Raw genomic sequence first — 18,985 nt, 5'->3', positions numbered from 1 at the left:
GCCTGGGCACAGATGCAGGGAGGGTTGGTATTGGGCTGCCTGTCCCATAGACTCTTGGAGTTGATCTTGACCATTGCAGTTCTGATCCCGGCCAGCAGCATCATGGCAGGCAGCTAGGCAGGCGCAAGCCTCCAGACCACTTGTAACCCAAACATCTAGTGCTTCCCAACGTGGAGGTTGCAATCTCTTGAGGGTCACCCATCCATCATGGGTTGGGGCTGTGAGCACCTGGAAAAGGGAAGTGGACTCCCCCACCCACCTTCTCAACCTGCCCTGCATGGTATGTTGGTCCTGCCACTGAAAGAGGGCCAGCCTGACAACCTAAAGGCCACTTGTGCATATGCTGAGTTGAAGAGACACCCTGGGCACCTGTGAAGATTTATACTCTCCCTGGGGAGATCTCCTTACTGGAGGGAACATGACATTTAATAGCAAATTGAAAACACCCTGACTTGTCAGGAAAGAAACTAGAAGGAAGAAAGGAAACAGTTTTTTAAACAATATTTTAGTATCTCTAACAGCATTTTTTCCCCTGTTTTTGAACAAGGAGCTTCACATTTTCATTTAACATTGGACCCCACAAATCATGTAGCCAGCCCTGTTACTGGAAGCAACAAACCATAATCTCTTAAAAAGGATATAATACATATAAAACAGAAGAAACAAACTGTTGCAACTATACCTGAAGCCCGTTTTCACCCTCCTCCACCACCCACTCTCCACCAGCTCTGCAGCCAGTCAAGTCTGCTTACCTGACTAGGGGACCCATGGTCAACCCTGAGTGGTGTGAGTCCTTCATTGCCTTGGTCTCTTCACACTCTAGTCACTACAATTGCCTATGCAAAAGACAGAAGCCTGGGGAAAATCCCTAGTCACTTCTTCAAATTTGACATATTTCTCTTTGTCCCCATTATGGAAGGACAATCCCAGCTCCTCATGATAATGAGGGTCAGTTATGCCTGTCAATATAACAATTCACTTGTCTGTGAGTTCAGTAATCAAAGCTCAGATTCAGTAGAGGAGGCATTTCCTTCCAGTCACAAACCAGCACGTTCTATACAGCAGAGCCGAAGAAGCAAACAGAAAGTGTAAATTCTGTAAGTCAGTCGCTGTATAAGTTTGCTAAGGCTGCCTTAACGAAGTACCGTAGACTGGGTGACTTAAGCAATAGAGATTTATGTTTTCATGATTCTGGAGGCTAGAGGTCCAAGATCAAGGTGTCTGCAATAGTGGTTTCTTCTGAGGCCTCTCTCCCTGGCTTGTAGGTGATCGTCTTCTCTTCTCTTTGTCTCCACACGGTCATCCCTCCGTGTGTGTCCTAATCTCCTCTTCTTATAAGGACATTGGTTCATATTGGATTCGGCCCACCCTAATGACTCATTTTTAACTTACCTACCTCTTTAAAGACCTTATCTCCAAATACAGTCACATTCTAGGACTTTGACACATGAGTCTGAGGGTGGAAGAAATGGCAACAACTCAGCCCATAACAGTTGCTGAGTCTGATGATAAACCTTACTTTCAACCTCTGGTTCCTGGACCCTGATATTCTAGTTATTATTGATAAAGCAGCATGCATTAGTTCTTGAATGATCATAAATATTGCATCTTAGAAGACAGTACCATAACTTCGCAGTGTTTCATTTCCTACTGGTGCCTTAGGTGAGGGCATTCTACGGTTCTTTCAGGCTGACTACTTCAGAGTGATGGGTATATGGTGGGATCAGTGGATCTGTGATCATACACTCACAGTCACAAATTCTTCACTATAAAATGCATCCTTGGTTTGAGGTTCTGTGATGTGGCATTCAATGTGAGGGAGTCAGACATACTATCAACACTCCCCTAATGGCTCTGGCAGAGGCACTGTAATCGCGGTAGATGAACCGATATCTGGAGTAGATGTGAAAGGGGAAAATGTGTCTGAAGGCATTAGTTTGTTACCAAGTGGTTGGTCTGATATCAAGCACTAACTGCCAGGAAAGCAGCAGCTCAGCTGGCCTCGTAAAGGGGTCAGTGCTGTTGGGCCCTTTACCATGACTACTCCACTCATGAGCCCATCATATGAGCACTGGAGAAGCCACAGATAGAGCTAGCCGAATTCTACCAGGTACGTCATCATATGCACCTGGGTTTTGAGTGTCTCTTCTACATTGGATGCTCTGTGGTGGGTATTAGTGTAAAACACAAAAACTCTCTCATTATGTGTTCATCCTTATATACCACCAAATCAGCATGTCACTTCTTTAGATGTCCTTGCCTCTAACTTTCCAATTTGCCCTTCTAGGCCCCTAAGCTGACCTACCAAGTTATTCACCACTAACTAGACTCTATGTATATTGCTACCAGGCCACTTCTCCCTCTTTCCAAGCATGCAGGCAAGTTCACATCTCACAATATAGTAGTAGTACAGCTATAGTTGATGCAGTAGTAGTCCAATTTTAGCTAACGCCAACACAGCAAGCTAAACAATTTGTGAAACAGACCCCCAATTCTCCTCTGTTACCAGCTAGTCATGGGGTTCCAACTCCTTGAGTCTGAAGTGTGAGCGGAGAGATATTAGTGCACCCCAAGTGGGCTAACATGGGGGCACTGTGCCACCTCTTTATGAAACTGACTTAGGTCCTCTGGATATGCTGGTACTTGATCTGAGATGCACCTTTTCTATTGTATGATAGATTGCTGCTACACCCAATGGACCTAATAAATTAACAGAACTGATCACACCAGGAAGCTCTATTAAGTCATGAAGTCACTTATCATCAGTTTCTGCTACTGCCCGGTAGTATATCACACCAATCAAATACTAGAATGACTGCATAACCCAGTGTTCCCACTTTGCCTGTACCTTACCCCAAATCAGCTCAGATGAGAATCTTATTAATTATGCTGTTGCAGCAGGCCATTTACCACTAGCAATGGGATCTTTGTTACATTCCAATGATGAGAGACCGTAATGGTTACCTGGGTCAGATAATTGAAAGGACTCGCTGAACTCCACAGATCATACGTATGTAAGGCTTTAATGAAACTGAAAGCTTTTGTGCAGAGCAGTAGAAATAAAATGGGGGTAAGCATATGGGGCCCAAGAAAGTTCTAGGCACAGCTCTCCAAAAACCTTTTCAGTCACACAGGATACTCTTTAACTCTGCGTTGTGATCTACCAAGACATATATGAGTCCTGGTTTCAGGAGAGCTAGGGCAAAACATTTCCAGGAGGGTCTTTTATGCTTCAATGGACATGTATACAAGCCAGCTGCTAATTGGTTTCACCAGATGTAAGTCATCAATCTACACATCCCTAAATAACATAAAAAAGGTAGCTCTGGCTGCTGGGAGAGTTTCTAACATTAAATAGGTAATTATGAATTAGCTAGCCTATCTCCTCCTTATCTTGGCCTAGAGTCAGTATCAGACTTTCAGACATCCCCATAGGTAAGGCAGATAAATAGTTCACGTTTAAGATAACTTTATCTTACAGTGACCTAGTTCCAGAATCTCATTCTGAATTGTTGCTCACGAGAAATGCTCTGGTTTTAGTTTCTTAGGTTGGGGGGATTTCTCCAAAGCATAGCCTGGGTGAAGGTCATGGTTGCAGGTCATTTATTTATGAGACTCCTAGAAATCAGGGGCTGGTGAGCAGGGAAAGCAAGACAGGAAAAGAGGACTAAACATCAGGGTGGGTGCATTTTTGAGGTTTCGGTTGTAATCACCGAGAAGTGTCAAAAATTGTTTGAGGCATGAGGTATTGGGGTACCTGTTTAGTAACTCACATCCATATTTACTGAGGGTTGCCTCCAGGGGTGTTAACTCCTTCATTCTCTTAGGCTGCTCTGTTGTACAAATAGGCAGTCCGTTATGGCTCTAAAGAAGGCCATGGCCTTAGAGATGGTCCTGTGAGAAATCTTCCAGGAATTGTGAGAGCTTGTTGAAAACACAGCCATCATTAAAAATTAAATTCCATAAATTTATAATTAAATAAATTATATGAAAAATGAAGTAAGTAATACTCAAAATCCATCTTGTCCTAATTATTTTCTATTATCTACCCTCTTGTGATTATTTGTCTATTATCTGTATGGTGGAATACTAATATAATGGAGTGCTACTACACGTCTCTTCCCAGAAATGCATTCAGTACATCATGCTGGAGCTTGAAATTGCCCATGGTGAGAATATTTACACCAGGGAAATCAGCAAATGCTACAAATCAGGGAGTGATTCCTGCCCTCTCCCCTTCCCCATCTAGCACCCCTCTGTTACAGAAGAGTGAAGAGAAACTGCTAGAAACCACCAGAGTAAGATGGAACTGTCCAACCCTGTGATTAAATAAGAGATCAGTCCAGGATATGTGACATTGGTCATTAAAATAATCTGCTATTCTTCCCAGTCTCCCAGATTTCATTCCCAAGTGATAGTGAAATAGAGAAGTTAGCATCCTCTCTAATCTCCATATATACCCCAAGCCACCCTACATAAATATTATCAGAAGTGGACCTATTTGATTTAGCGATTTTTGAAAGTCAAGAATTTCAGGAATGAAAGGCCAGGGAATGAAGAAGCCAGGTTTTGCTAAGCCACCATTCCACACCAGTCAAGTCAGGACAAAAAACAAACGAGTAAGAAGAAAATGGAATCAGGTAAAAATCTTCCAAATTTGTTCAAAAATTAAAGAGTTGTGGCTGAAAAATTTGTTGGATAATGAATATTATATTTGAATTACGCATTTGTAAAGCAGGAGGGATTTTACGCTTGAAGGATAGAAAAATGATCAGTAATCTACCCTCATAAGAACCTCCCCAGCTAAGAGTTCTCATGGTAAGACTATCGCTATCCATGCCCTACCTCACATCAAACCCACCCTCATCTGCTCTCTCTCTCTCTCATGTACACATAACAAAAACAACAACACTCTCAGAGCTATTTAATAAAGAATAAGTCATATTTTTCTTAAACTAAGAAAGGCCTTGTTTATCCATAAACAAATACACATTCATCTATATTTTCTTGTTTCATTTAAAATTTTCTTGTTTCATTTTAAAATATTTAACTCTATAATCCATCTGGAAGGTTTTAGAAGTATACAGTGAAAATTTAAAGGGATTATTTTTCTAAATATTATATACCAATTTTCCAAATGGAATCTATTGAATAATTCATCACTTTTCTTTTAGCTCTCTCTTTTTTTTTTTTTTTTTTGCCACAGTATGTGGCATACAGGATCCTAGGTCCCAGACCAGGGATTGAACCCACGTCCCCTGCATTGGAAGCATAGAATCTCAATCACTCGATGGCCAGGGAAGTCCCTCTTTTAGCTCTTTTAAAGCTCTGTGTGGTGACACAGATTCCAATAAAATATTACTGGTAATTAGTTCCTTGGTTCCAGTTCTCTGTCCAGAAGCCCTTTCACAAACTTGGGCAGGCAGGCTAAAGTTGTTCTTTCTTAATGGTGGAAAGGGGGAAGACAGTAATTAGAAAGTGATAGCGTCATGGTTTTCATAGAATGTTTGTGTCCCTCTAAAATTCATATGTTGAAGCTCTAACCCTATGTGACTTCAGTTGGAGGTGGGGCCTGTGAGAAAGTTATAAAAGTTAAAAGATATCATAAAGGTGGGGCCATAAACCAATAGGGCTAGTGCCCTTATAAAAAGAGGAAGAGACCATAGCTTGCTCCGTCTGCCATGTGAGAACACAATGAGAAGGTGGTCATCTGCAAGGCAGGAAGTGGGTCCTCACTAGAAACCAAATCTGCTGGCACCTTAATCTTGGACTTCCTAGCCTCTAGAACTATGAGAAACTAATATCTGTTAAGCCACCCAGTCTATGGTATTTTGTTATGACAAGCGGAGCAGACAAAAACAATGATCATTTGGTACTTTTCTATTTTAAGGCATTGTGCAGTTTTTGTAATAATCTATTTCCCACAAGTCTCATAAATGAAAATAGTTTTATCCTTTTTATCATAGATAACTGAAAGACTAACTGAAACAATTTTTTAATAAACTTAGTAACCTGGCCCTGAATTTCACAGTATTATAACATTTTAATAAGCTAGAATCTGTTTCTATTATGGGCTGAATTGTATCTGCTTCCTCTTCCCAAATTCATATGATAAAGTCCTAAGCTCCCAGTACTCACATATGACTGTATTTGGAGATAGAACCTTTAAAGAGCTCATTAAGGTTAAATGAGGTCATATGGTTAGACCTAATCCAACATAACTGATCTCATTATAAGAAAAAGAGATTAGGACACAAACAGGTACAGAGGGAAGACCACATGAAGACAGAAAGAAAGCCCTGAGAAGAAACCAACCCTGCCAATGTCACGATCTTGGACTTCTAGTCTCCAGAACTGTGAGAAAATAAGTTTCTGTGGTTTAACCCAGCCTGTCTGCAGTACCTTGTTATGGAAGCTCAAGCAAACTAACACACTACCTATTCTGTTTTATTAATTTGCTTTCAGTTTTAATGATTATAGCTTTATTATATATTGTAGGAGTCCTCCCGACCACTCAAAATTTCTTATCAGTTATCCATGTCTATTTATTCATCTAGTTAACTTTAGAGTCAGCTATTGATGTTAAGAAAAAACAGCTCTGTGTTTTAATAAGAATTATGTATGAATAAATTGTAATCGATAAGAATAAGCACATTTATAACATCTAATTCTCCTATATAGGAAAAGTCTATGTTCCCCTTATAAAACCTTAATAATTAATTTTCAAATTTCATTTCATTTTAGGGGTTCTCTTCAGCATGAAATCCCTTATGTTGAATAAGGTGAGAATTCTTGCTGAATGGTTATTACTCCATCATAGTCACAGTCTTCTGCTATCTCTTCATATAAATTCTGAATAACTCTTATCAAGGATATTGTCAAATATTTTATGATTTAGGTAGGAATGGTTGTGCAATTATGAAAAAACCCTATTTTCTTTTTTTTTTAAAGCTCTTTATTGGAATATAATTGCTTTACACTGTTGTGCCAGTTTTTGTTGTACAACAAAGTGAATCAGCTGTATTTATACATATGTCCCCATATCCCCTCCCTCTCTTGACTTCTTCCCACCCTCCCTACCCCACCCCTTTAGGTCATCACTCATCATCGAGTTGATCTCCCTGTGTTATGCAACAGCTTCCCACTAGCTATCTATTTTACATTTGGTAATGTGTATATGTCAATGCTACTCTCTCACTTCGTCCCAGCTTCCCCTTTGCCTCTCACCCTGTGTCCTCAAGTCGGTTCTCTACATCTGCATCTTTATTCTTGCCCTGTCACTGGGTTCATCAATACCATTTTTTTAGATTCCGTATATATGAGTTAGCACACGATATTTGTTTTTCTGGCTTACTTCACTCTGTATGACAGACTCTAGGTCCATCCACCTCACTACAAATAACTCAATTTCATTCCTTTTTATGGCTGAGTAATATTCCATTGTATATATGTGTCACATCTTCTTTATCCAAAAAATTCCTATTTTCTAAAAAAAGAAAAATCATATTTGTGTTTGCTATCTGTTAGGAAAACTTTTATGTGCTTTGTGTATATTATCTTTCGAAACCCCCACAGTAATTTGACAATTTATATCATTCTTACATTACAGATGAAAAACTGAAGCACAAAGAATTGAAGTAACTAGGAAACAACACACATTAACTGGTAAAGCCACAAAACTGTTCTCTGAAACTTTTTCTTCATCTCCTTAATCTAATTGAAATATGCTGTTACTTCAGGGCATGGCTTACCTTGCAGCCCTATCAAATGGTAGATGATTTTATACCCATAGGACCTGTAAGCAGAGAGGCATCTTTGCTTCTCATAGCTCTTACAGACCATTGCTTTTCCCCATCTCTTTAAGCTAAACTCTCAATCTGTTTGTAGCCGATGCCAGCAGAGCTTACTGTCTACTCCCCTTTTTAGTTGTGGTCCTGTGCAAGCCTTCCTGTCAGTCTTTGACAATTGTAATACCCTTACTCCTTACTACACTTTTGGTGATTTCAAACCAGGGATCGGCAGCACAGAGTATTTTTGTTCAAATTATATTAAAAGACCTCTTCTCTGTGTATAAACTTCAATAGAGGCACTCCCTTCAGGCAGATCAATTTAAGAAGGAGGTTCTTCCTTCAGCCTGAGACCAGCCTCTGTCCAGAGCCCAGGGTTAGAAGTAGAGCCTGGACTAGAGTTCAGCCTGACAAACCCTTGGTACCAGATTATCCCAAGCAAGTGATTTCCCAATTCTGTTTTCTTTTAAATTTTTTATTTTCATAATCGTCAATGACTTTCCCGTCACCTTACCTCTACTACCAACTCCCAGACTCATACCATTACTCCTATTATATGCAACAGTATAACCTCCAGAATGTTAGCAAAATCAGCCCCTTTCTCTGACCACCATTTTTAATATATTTCCAGCTCACTTACCCTACCCATTATCATAACTTTCCAACTTCCAATTCTTTAATGGTCCCATTTTCACTTCTAATCACCATCTCAAAATTTCCTTTTCCAACTTAGATGCCATAATCCATCACTATAATCATGTAATCACCTTTATAGATATCCTTCAAAAGTGTGCCCCAACTCCGTCTTCCTCAATGGGCAAACTGCAACCCACTAAATTTTACCATATGTCTCCTAATTATGTGTAGAACATGAGCAGGGAAAATCACGCCACTGTTGATGGAATAGTGCACTTTACATTCAGTATCACAAAGTTCAAGTGGGCGCATAGCATTGCCTAGCAATCTTATTGCATTTGTCCAGTTTACTCACTCTCTTGCCCTTACCTATTTAAGGATTTTTTCCCCCCAGAAATAGCTCTTGTCTCTACAACATCATCAGTGCTATCACTCTATTATGTCATTTTCATACAGTTACAAACATGCAGTAATATCCTCCATAAATGACCATTGATCCCTCAATGCTCTCCAATTATTGCTCCATGTCTCTATATCTTTATGTAGCAAAAAAATTTAAAGTGGTTTTCTGCAATAACTGATCCATTTCCCCAACTCACACACTCTCTTTCACCCACTCCAATTATGCTAATTCTACCAAGTTCATTAATAGTATTTATTGACCTCCATATTGACAAATACAGTGGTCAGTTTTAGTCCTCCTGTTACTCAACCTCTGAGATATCAAAATCTTCCTCAAACACTATTCCCTTAGCCTTTAGAGCAGACTCATAGTTCTTGAAATATGCAGGGTTTCTTTTGTACTCTTCTTTATTCATGCCCAACCTACACTCAATCCATACTCTGGTTCATCACTGTAAATAATTTCTGTATCACCAATGCCATCTCCAAAACACTTGCCTTCAGAACTACACTCTTAATTCCAGGCATATGTACTCAACCGTCTTTCTGATATCTCCATTCGGATGTCTAAAGGGCATCATAATTTTGAAAGGTTTAACACAGAACTTTTCATCCCTGAGCTCCAAATCCTGTTTCTTTTCTCTCTTCTTTCTCCACATACAAAATACATTCCAAATTTGACCATTTTTCATCACCTCCATTTCTACTACATAAGATACATATACCAGCTAACTGATTTTCTTGCTTCTGTTCTTATTCCCCTAAGTAAACTCTTAAAGTGATCATAATAGTCTTTTAAAAAATAAAATTGTATCATGTTAGCCTACTGCTCAAACTCTACAATAGTTCCCTGTTTCAAAACCCAACTTTTAAATGTGTGACAGAACTCTCATTAGAGTGTATTTTAAATGATTCTCTGTTTCTATCTCCTAAATTTGTGTGCGGCTTTGAATCTCCTTCACTGAATCCTAGTCACATTGGCCTGAGCTTACTGCAGTATCTCACATATCCCAAGTTCCTTTCATGGCTTTCTGCTCTCTTGGCTTGGACTACTCTCCCCCACAGGTGTTTCCAGGATTCTCCTCAGGTTTCTGCTCAAACATTCCCTCCCCCAACTCCACATGACTATTTGACTATTTATTTTTTACCCTACTTTATTTACTGTCACAGAATTCATTACCACTCCAATTCATGTTTGTGTGTATTTTTGTGTCTATTGTCTGTTTCAACTACTAGGGAACAAAGGTTGTATCTGCTTTGTTTATTGCTATTATCTCAATATCTACGTAAATACCTGACACACGTGTTCAACGAGAGAACACATTGATTAATAAGACATCATTTGGGAAGGAGAAGGATGATTTAGATAGTCTTGAACTATATACAAAGAGGAAACATTGAATTTTTGTTAAAGAATGAGGGGGCAATTCGGTAAGAGGAATGACAGTATTTACCACATTTGCCAAACTTTACTGTAATCATGTACTTAAATATCTACCTATCTGGCTGAACTGCAGAGTCCAGAGGGCACCAAATGATGTTTGTGCTTAACATTGTGCCTCAGTTACAGAACACTGTGCCTAAAGGAAAAACCAGCTGCTCTATAAAAACTTGTTCAATGAATGGCTTAATACAAGGTCCTGGACTCAACCAGTTTAAGAGGTAAGGATAGTCATTAGGATAAACACAGGGAAATAAGTCAGTATAGTTTACACAGTCATCTTCTTTAGAGCATTTATTTTGTCTGAGGAAAATAAATGCTTCTGGAGAAGTGAATTTCTTGTTTGGGGAAAGTCACGTCATTTCCCGTAAACTATCACTATGATGATGATGAAATTATTTGCAAGAAATAAGAAAAAACTGAATGAGGTGGTGGGTGTAAAAAACTTCACCTTAATCTGATAAATGCTCTCAACATACTTTTAAATACTTTTATAGTAGCAGAAATGATAATGGACAAAAGGCTAGAGTCTGTTTCATAAACATCCACTGATGTACTGAGATAAATGCTCTCTCCATTACTCAATACTTCAAGTACATGATTAGCGCAGCAATAAAAATTGATCTGTGTTCTTTTGGATGTTTATGTCTATGAGCAAATGAAACAGAATTTTCCTATTAGAAATAAGGGTTTCCAGAAATTCAGTCAGAAGTTTGAAATTAAGAGTGCATTCACATGTCCACTATAGGAAGAAAGAGAATGGGAGGATAAAAAAAGGAGAGACAGATATTTACAGAATACAGAGATCTGAAACAACTTTATTTTTCTGACCTTCATCTACCCAAATAATCATGTCCCCCACTCTCTAATGCTCCTGTAGACCTGACTAAAATCCAGGAAAATCTGTCATTTTGGCTGTCAGTGAATAGTCAAATGAAGCAATACCTTTTAATAATTTATTCTGTAGGTCCTTGGGTTTGCAACAGAATATTTAACATTCACATCGTTTCTTCATTTTCTTTTTCTCTCAGTTTTAGCTGTTTGTATCTTCTCTTCCATTTCTCTTTCACTTCACCCCTCTGCTCTGCACCTTGTTTCTTTCTCTCCCTTTCTCCCTCTTGTCTCCTTTTTCTCTTCTACAAGAATGCTATTCCCTACCAAGTAATTATTAACAGGTAATATTGACTGGAAAAGGATTTATTTAATAGCATGATGTTTGTGGGGTTTTTTAATTGGTGTTGTTAAAAACAAGTAACCATAAAAATATATTGGGTTAAATAATAGTATTTGTAAAAATCAGCAAAAAACTAAAGGCATTGTTCAAGTTGCAATCACTTAAATATTAAAACTAGCATACTTGGAGCACAGATAATTGTCTGATAAAATTTTGTGTACTATACTATATTTTTCTTGTTTTTCTATCTGATTACTTTTTATAGTAGTTCAGAACTGTTAATAGTTTGAATGTGTTCAGTATTACAACATGGTTAATATTTTATCAGAAGGTTATTGCCTTTGCCTTGAAATTGTTTTATTATTTGAAAGTTGTTGTCCTTTATATATTACTTTGGAAAATTTGCTATGCTGTAAGTGTATTTCATCTAGGAAACACTTTTTAATAATAAAATATCTTCTGGCTTTTATTTTCCGCTGGAAAATAATTGCTTATACGAAGTTTGTTAAACCTGACTTTGCTAGCCTAGAAACTATTCCTTTATTGATAGAAAACTTGACCTTAATAATACAAACCCAAGAACATAGTGTTTTTCATCATTCTGTACTTTTATAAAGAAAGAAATATTTTTGGAAAGAAACACTATTTGTAGTAAAAGGTAAATAACTATTTAAGTGATGTCTTTATATTTTAAAAAATAGAAGTAGTCTAAGTTTTACATTTTTTTAAAGAATACAATTCTAGTCAATTTTATATTGCCATAATATACCAAGGGCCCAAACTGAAAACAAAAATTAGCGAATTCCTTACATCTTCCTCTCCCTACACACAGAGTTTACCTTATAACATTTATAACAAATTTTATAATATAAATCTGGAATGGTAATGTTGCTATAATGAAAAGCTTTCTTATAATTACGTTTTCAAAATAGTTCTTGTTTCTTCCTGTTATACATGGAAGAAACCAAGATGTTGGGTGATAATAACATGAAATGCAAGTCAGAGAAATTAAGTGAGGATGAGATATAAAGAGCAGAGGAAAGGCAAAGGACTTAGTACTAGGAAATTTGTCTGCATGGCTCAATGACAAATACAGTTATCTCTTCCTTACAGCATATGCAGCTCAATTTTTGGGTGTAGAATTGAATAAATTGTTTAGGACTTTGGATATTTAAACTATAATCGATTTCTATAGCTTGTAGTTACATCTATTTATACTTTTTTTGTTTCAACGGGAAACAAATGAATTTCAGGTAGGAGTGTTTGGAGGGGTTTCTTCCAGACAGCCAAATATTGATATTATTCTAATTCTAATTATAAAACTTTCTAAGGAAATGCCATTATTATTGTAAGTTTTAGAGTTACTGATACAAACTAAGATATGCTTAAGATGGACATATGATAGACAGTCATTTTTTATTATTAATTCTGCTTTTTAAATCACTAGAGAGTAATAATAATAAAAATAAAATATATTGTGGTGATTATTAGGTGCTTATATTAATTTCATAACAGCTGTTTGAATCAGCTTCATACATCAGTTACAGTATTTATGAAAAAAAGCACAAAGAAGTTAAATAATTTGCCCAAGATCACATAGTGTTGGGCTGGTATCTGAATCTCATTGGTCTGGTTCCCAAACCATCTTTTTATCCACTGCTTATACGGTCCAATTCTGCTTGCTCTTATTTTACTTTTTATCCCCAAATTATTTTATTTTCTTAAATGGAGACTTTTTTCTTCCTATAACATCTCCCTTTACTTGGTTAAGTTTCGCTAAAGAACTGAATGATTATACAAATGAGCTGGAGCAGGAGGGAGAGACAGGCTCACAGCTGCTGTCTTTTGTATCCTCCCATTTATTTTCCTTTAGTTTTCCTTGTGATTTTTCTCTTTTTTTAGAAAACATTTTGGGCATTTTAATTATATCACATAGAATCAAATATTTCTTCAAAACTTTCACAGATACTATAAAGTTATGCAATAATTACTCAATTTAATATACTGTCTTAATGGTGGGGAAAAAAAAAAACTTCCCAAATGGCAAAGTTTATATTATTACTCATAGATCATAATTATATTCATGCCTAAGAAGTTAATGTTATTCTTATTTTTAAGATCTTTATGGTTTTTAAATTTGAAGAAGGAAAACTCATTAAAAATTTGAAAAAGTAAAATTTACTCTGGTGCCCTATCTTCAATGATTCTTTTTAGTTGACCAAATAGCAAATGATTCCAATAGAATCCAGGCATGGTTTGTAAGAATTTAACAATTCTTGGTACACACAGCTATCTATCCAAGCAACCACATAGAGAAATATATTTTATATATATATATACATATATAAAAGATATTCATAATCTTTGGGGAGAGGTGGTCTTTCACTTCAGTGGCATACTTTTCCAGTGGACTTGCATGTTTGTCTGGCCTTTCAATCTCTAAACTCATGGGAAATTTCCAAGCAGAAAAGAAATAAAACCACATACAAGATGTTTTTCCAGATATGACTTCTAGTGCATTCAAGGGATAAAGTTTAGGTTGTGATTTAGGGAATTTTGTCACTTTGAGATAGTGTTGAAAGAGGTAAAAATTGTTAAACATTTCAGTAAAACTATGACAATTTTATGTTTCAATAAAGACTGCCATCTCTTTCATATTTTATAAACAAAATGTATTCACAAAGCAAAGTTGACCATGTATTCTTATAATGGGACTTTCAATTTATTTTACATGGCTAAAGAAATCAAAGGAACCAAGATCTGAAAAGGGAAACCTACCTTTTCTCTTGGATAGTTGAAAATATATATATATTTTTTTCTTTCAAACACACCATTAGGGAAAGAATAACAATTCAATAAATTATTTTCTTGGGAGTAATCCATTTATGAGGATCTCAGAAGCACACCATTTTTATTTAAGCTTTAAATATGGCTCTATAAAAATTTCGTTACTTGGTTTTTTGTCTATTTTTTTCAAAGATAATTGAAATGCCATATGTTAATGGTAGAAAACACCAAAAGTTTAGGTCAGATTTAACATAAGTTCTGTTTATTTTGGCCCAATTTTACAAAGCTCTCACTGTTTATAATAGTAACTAACATTTATCAAATAAGTTGTTTTACCTCTTCCAATATCATATACTTACTTTGTCATGTAATGGAATAACATATATCCAACTCAAATATAGCAAAGTTACCGAATGACATAATTATAATTTAGTATGTATCATTTATTAATTTAAACTTTCTTGCATTCAACTTCCAGTAATAAGATATAGAGATGCTGTATTCCCATGATATACCAGGAGTACACCAGGGCAAACCTCACTAACAGGGACCAGCAGAGATGTCTTTTCCTTAAATCCAAAGGCTATATTTAGTCATCAGTTTATTGGTTGTTTAGCACCATTAACACATTGGAATACTTCCTCCGTCTTGAAAGAGTAACTTTCGTATGATGTTGGTTTTCTCCTAATTATTTCAGTTATTTTTCTGACTCTTTACAGATTCTTTCTCTTCTATCCAGCTAAGAATTGTTGAAATTTCTTAACTCTATTCTAGATCTCAGCGATTTCAAAGTATGGTCTCCAAACAGCAGCAGCAGCAGCATCAACTTAGAACTCATCAGATAAATTCTGGGGTCCCATCCCAGACATGCTGCATGACAAACTCAGAGTGGAGGCCAGAAATCTGTATTTTAACAAGTGATCCAAATTATCTAACACACACTAAAGCTTGAGAACTACTCTTCTGCATTAGTGTCTCTCCTCTGTATTCTCATCTCAAATCTACTCACATAAAACCATGTTCTTTATGGTAGGAGTCAACAATTTTTTTCTGCAAAAGATAAGATATCTTTTATGTTTTGTCTCTCATACCATCTCTATCACAACTGGTCAACTCTGTGTTTGCAATATGTAAATGAATGCATATGGCTGTGTTTGAATATAACTTTAGCTACACTGAAATTTGAGTTTCACATTATTTCATGTGGCATGAAATACTATTCTTTGTTTTTTTCAACCATTTTATTTATTTATTATTTTTTTAATTTTAATTTTAATTTTTGGCTGTGTTAGGTTTTTGTTGCTGTGTGCAGGCTTTCTCTAGTTGCAGCAAGTGAGGGTTACTCTTTGTTGCGGTGTGCAGGCTTCTCGTTGTGGTGGCTTCTCTGGTTGTGCCTTGCAGGCTCTAGAGCGCAGGCTCAGTAGTTGTGGCACATGGGCTCAGTTGCTCCTTGGCATATGGGATTTTCCCGTGTCCCCCTGCCTTGGCAGGTGGATTATCAACCACTGTGCCAAAAGGAAAGTCCCTTTCAACCATTTTAAAAATGTAAAAACTGTACTTGGTTTGTCAGATACACAGAAGGAGACCAGAGGCTTTCCAAATTTGGCCTAAAGGCCACAGTTTGCCCATTTCTGCTTTAGAGCCTTCATATGTATGATGGTTAATTTTATGTGTCCATTTAGCCATGTGGTACCTGTTTGTTTGGTCAAGCACAAATGTAGATGCTGCTGTGAAGTTATTTTTTAGATGTGATTAACATTTAAATCAGTAGACTTTAAGTAAAGCCTCTGTAGTCTGAATGGGTCTCATCCAATCAGTTGAAGGACATAAGAGAAAAGATCCTCTAAAGAGGAAGAAATTCTCCCTCCAGACTGCCTTTGGACTCCAGACTGTAACATTGACTTCTTCTGGAATTTTCAGTCTAACCTATTAATTTCAGACTTGAGAGCCCCCAAAAGTGCATGAACCAATTTCATAAATTCTAACGTCTGTCTATGATCTATGTATCTATGTATCTATCATCTATCTATCTATCCCGTTAATTTTGAATCTCTGACTAGAACGTTGACTAAAATGATACTCATATATTGTCCATGAACTAGAAGCACCAGCATCATTGAAAACTTTGATAAAAATGAATCTTGGGCTCCACTTAGACCCTACTGACACCGAATTTGCATGTTTAATGAACTTCGTGGTGATTTATGTGTACATTGCAATTTCAAAAAAGTTGCATTTGAGTACTCTTCTGAGTTTAAAAGTATCTATTTATTAGTGTGATCTTATTAGGTTAATAGCTAGCTTTCCTGCAAGATTCTTATTCCATGAGCATAGAATCTTAACTTAGATGCCTATCCTAGTTGTACCTTAGTAACAGCACAATATTGTATCTTAGGCTTGCACTCTGTTGTATCCTAGATGACTAGCCTAGTTTTTGGCCCAAATTTACCTGAGCTACCCAGCCCCGAAAACTAAATGCCAACATAAAGGCAATCACAATTTACGTTAGGTAGTACAGCATGTAGGATCAATTTAAATTCCTATAATTTTTATTTTACCACAACTAATATTTAACATTCCATAGGTAAGCTTCCTAGAAGAAGTTAATTTTTTACTTACCTAGGAATGAGTAGATTGTTAAAATGACCAAAAATAGGATGTTAACAAGACTATCACTCAGAGGAAGTGTATGTATTTTGCAATTCATATTTACAAATAACATAGGTAGCAGTCCCATTTGTGCTAGATTGTTAATCTAAGGTCAAAAGGTATTAACCACAGGAACTTTCTTTGTTTGTCTCCACACACCGATCTCTCCAAAATATTCTGTAGAAGTATATATTAGCCCAATAGTTTTGTTTTATCACAGTTTCTTGCTATAACTCTTGTTTTTGTTTGTTTTTAATAACAAAGAGCACATTTGCCAGATTTTCTTTGATGTATTAGCCATGATGATCTTAAGGTCTGTTCTTATTTAATGGAGTAGTTACTTTGGGCTTTCAGGGGCCCCAGTAAGACAATGCATGCATTTGGGTCAATAGTAAATATTCTTTCTATTGTCTTCCCTGTACCCTCAGATTTCTTTTAAGAATTGATAGAGCAAGACAAAAATATGTTATTTCTTCTTAACTTTGTACAACCTCATATAACAATTTAATAAGATGTCCAGAAACATATGATTTCTGGGCAGCTTCTGGATAATATGGCCTAATGTCGTCACATATGTTTTAAAAAGTGAATTTTTCAATCAAACTCATGGTTACAACTCAAGAATGACGCAGTCAAAATGCCCTGGTACTTCAGCTATTATATTAAGATTTTCTATCATAGATAAGAGTAAAACATACAGAGCTGATATGATTTAAAATATATATATTTTAGTTAGATTAGCCCACATTCCTTAATTGCTATCATCCTTTTGTCTAAGAATACCAAAAACAGAAAACTCAATAAAAGGAATATTCTCTGGAGGGTAATCCATAATAAAATCTGTTTTTCTGTTTCCATATTAAAGAAAAAAAAAAAACATAGCCAAAGAAGATGAGATATTCAAGTCTACTTACTGGAACGCAATAATAGAATAAGCATGGAAACTAGATTAAAAAAGCTTTTAAAACTATCCTCATTTTTCTTCATTATTTTTTAATGTAGTACCAAGGAATATATTTAGTTTTCACAATGGTGAATTATTGAAACTAAGGAAGTTAAAGTTCTCTTCTTGATAACGGGTAGATCTATGCTCTTTGCAGCATAATGAGTCAGACTGTGTTGCAATTTCTCCAGCTACCACACAACTTTGAAAACTTACTCTAAAACATAAAACATTTTGGAGCAAGTGAAGAAAAGGGTTTTCAAATAAATGTAAAAGATATAAAGGACTAAGGATATTAATTATTTGGGGAAATAGAAGTCTGACCATGCATACACTTGAAGGAAGAGAAACTTGTTGCTCCATTCACATTGTTAAGTTTTTACAAAAGAAGAAGGAAATAAATATTCTTTTTTTTAAAATTTATTTATTATTTTTTGGGGATACACCAAGTTCAATCATCTGTTTTTATACACATATCCCCATATGGAAATAAATATTCTAAAGGCCTTGCTCTTACTTAGCAAACTAGGGAACAATGTGTAATAGTAAAAAGAAGAGTTAATTCCCCCAGGGACACCCCTCAAGGAATGGAGGGCAGGAGCTAGTGAACAGGTGCCCCAGCCTCCATGCAGAATCTACCCACTGAACCCCACCCTTCTGTTCCCTTGGACATTGCTAGCACCATCTCTTAAACTTGGTTCTTGGTATTACTCTTGTTAATGCATAAAATAAATTAATTGGCATTTTGTTTTTGTTGTCTATATAGATCTTCTCCACAATATTTTTTACTTCAAATACTTACAAAGATATAGTCTAATTCTTATTTATATCTATCTCTAACATGACTTTATTTTTCTGACACATCCTGAGAGATGAAAAAGAGTCCTAGAAACACACTCTTACAAGAAATGAATAATGTGAATACCACACACCTTACTGAGCCTAAATCTTAAATGTTTAAGCTAGTTATAAACACGATTCTCAAATAAACCTGGTTAGTTAATTCTCCACTTATAGATTCTATTTTGAATGTCTTCAAATTTCTGTCTGGTGAGTAAGTGGCAGTCACATATATGCCTCACACATCCTCTCGCAAATGTGGCCTCTTACAGGACTGTCACAAGGCCAGTAAAAAGAGACCTCAGGGATATAAAAGCAAGGACACT

This window comes from Hippopotamus amphibius, chromosome 3 (genome assembly GCF_030028045.1).
Source record: "Hippopotamus amphibius kiboko isolate mHipAmp2 chromosome 3, mHipAmp2.hap2, whole genome shotgun sequence".
Taxonomy (NCBI): domain Eukaryota; kingdom Metazoa; phylum Chordata; class Mammalia; order Artiodactyla; family Hippopotamidae; genus Hippopotamus; species Hippopotamus amphibius.
The sequence above is the reverse complement of the archived record's forward strand: the minus strand, read 5'-3'. Positions refer to the sequence as shown.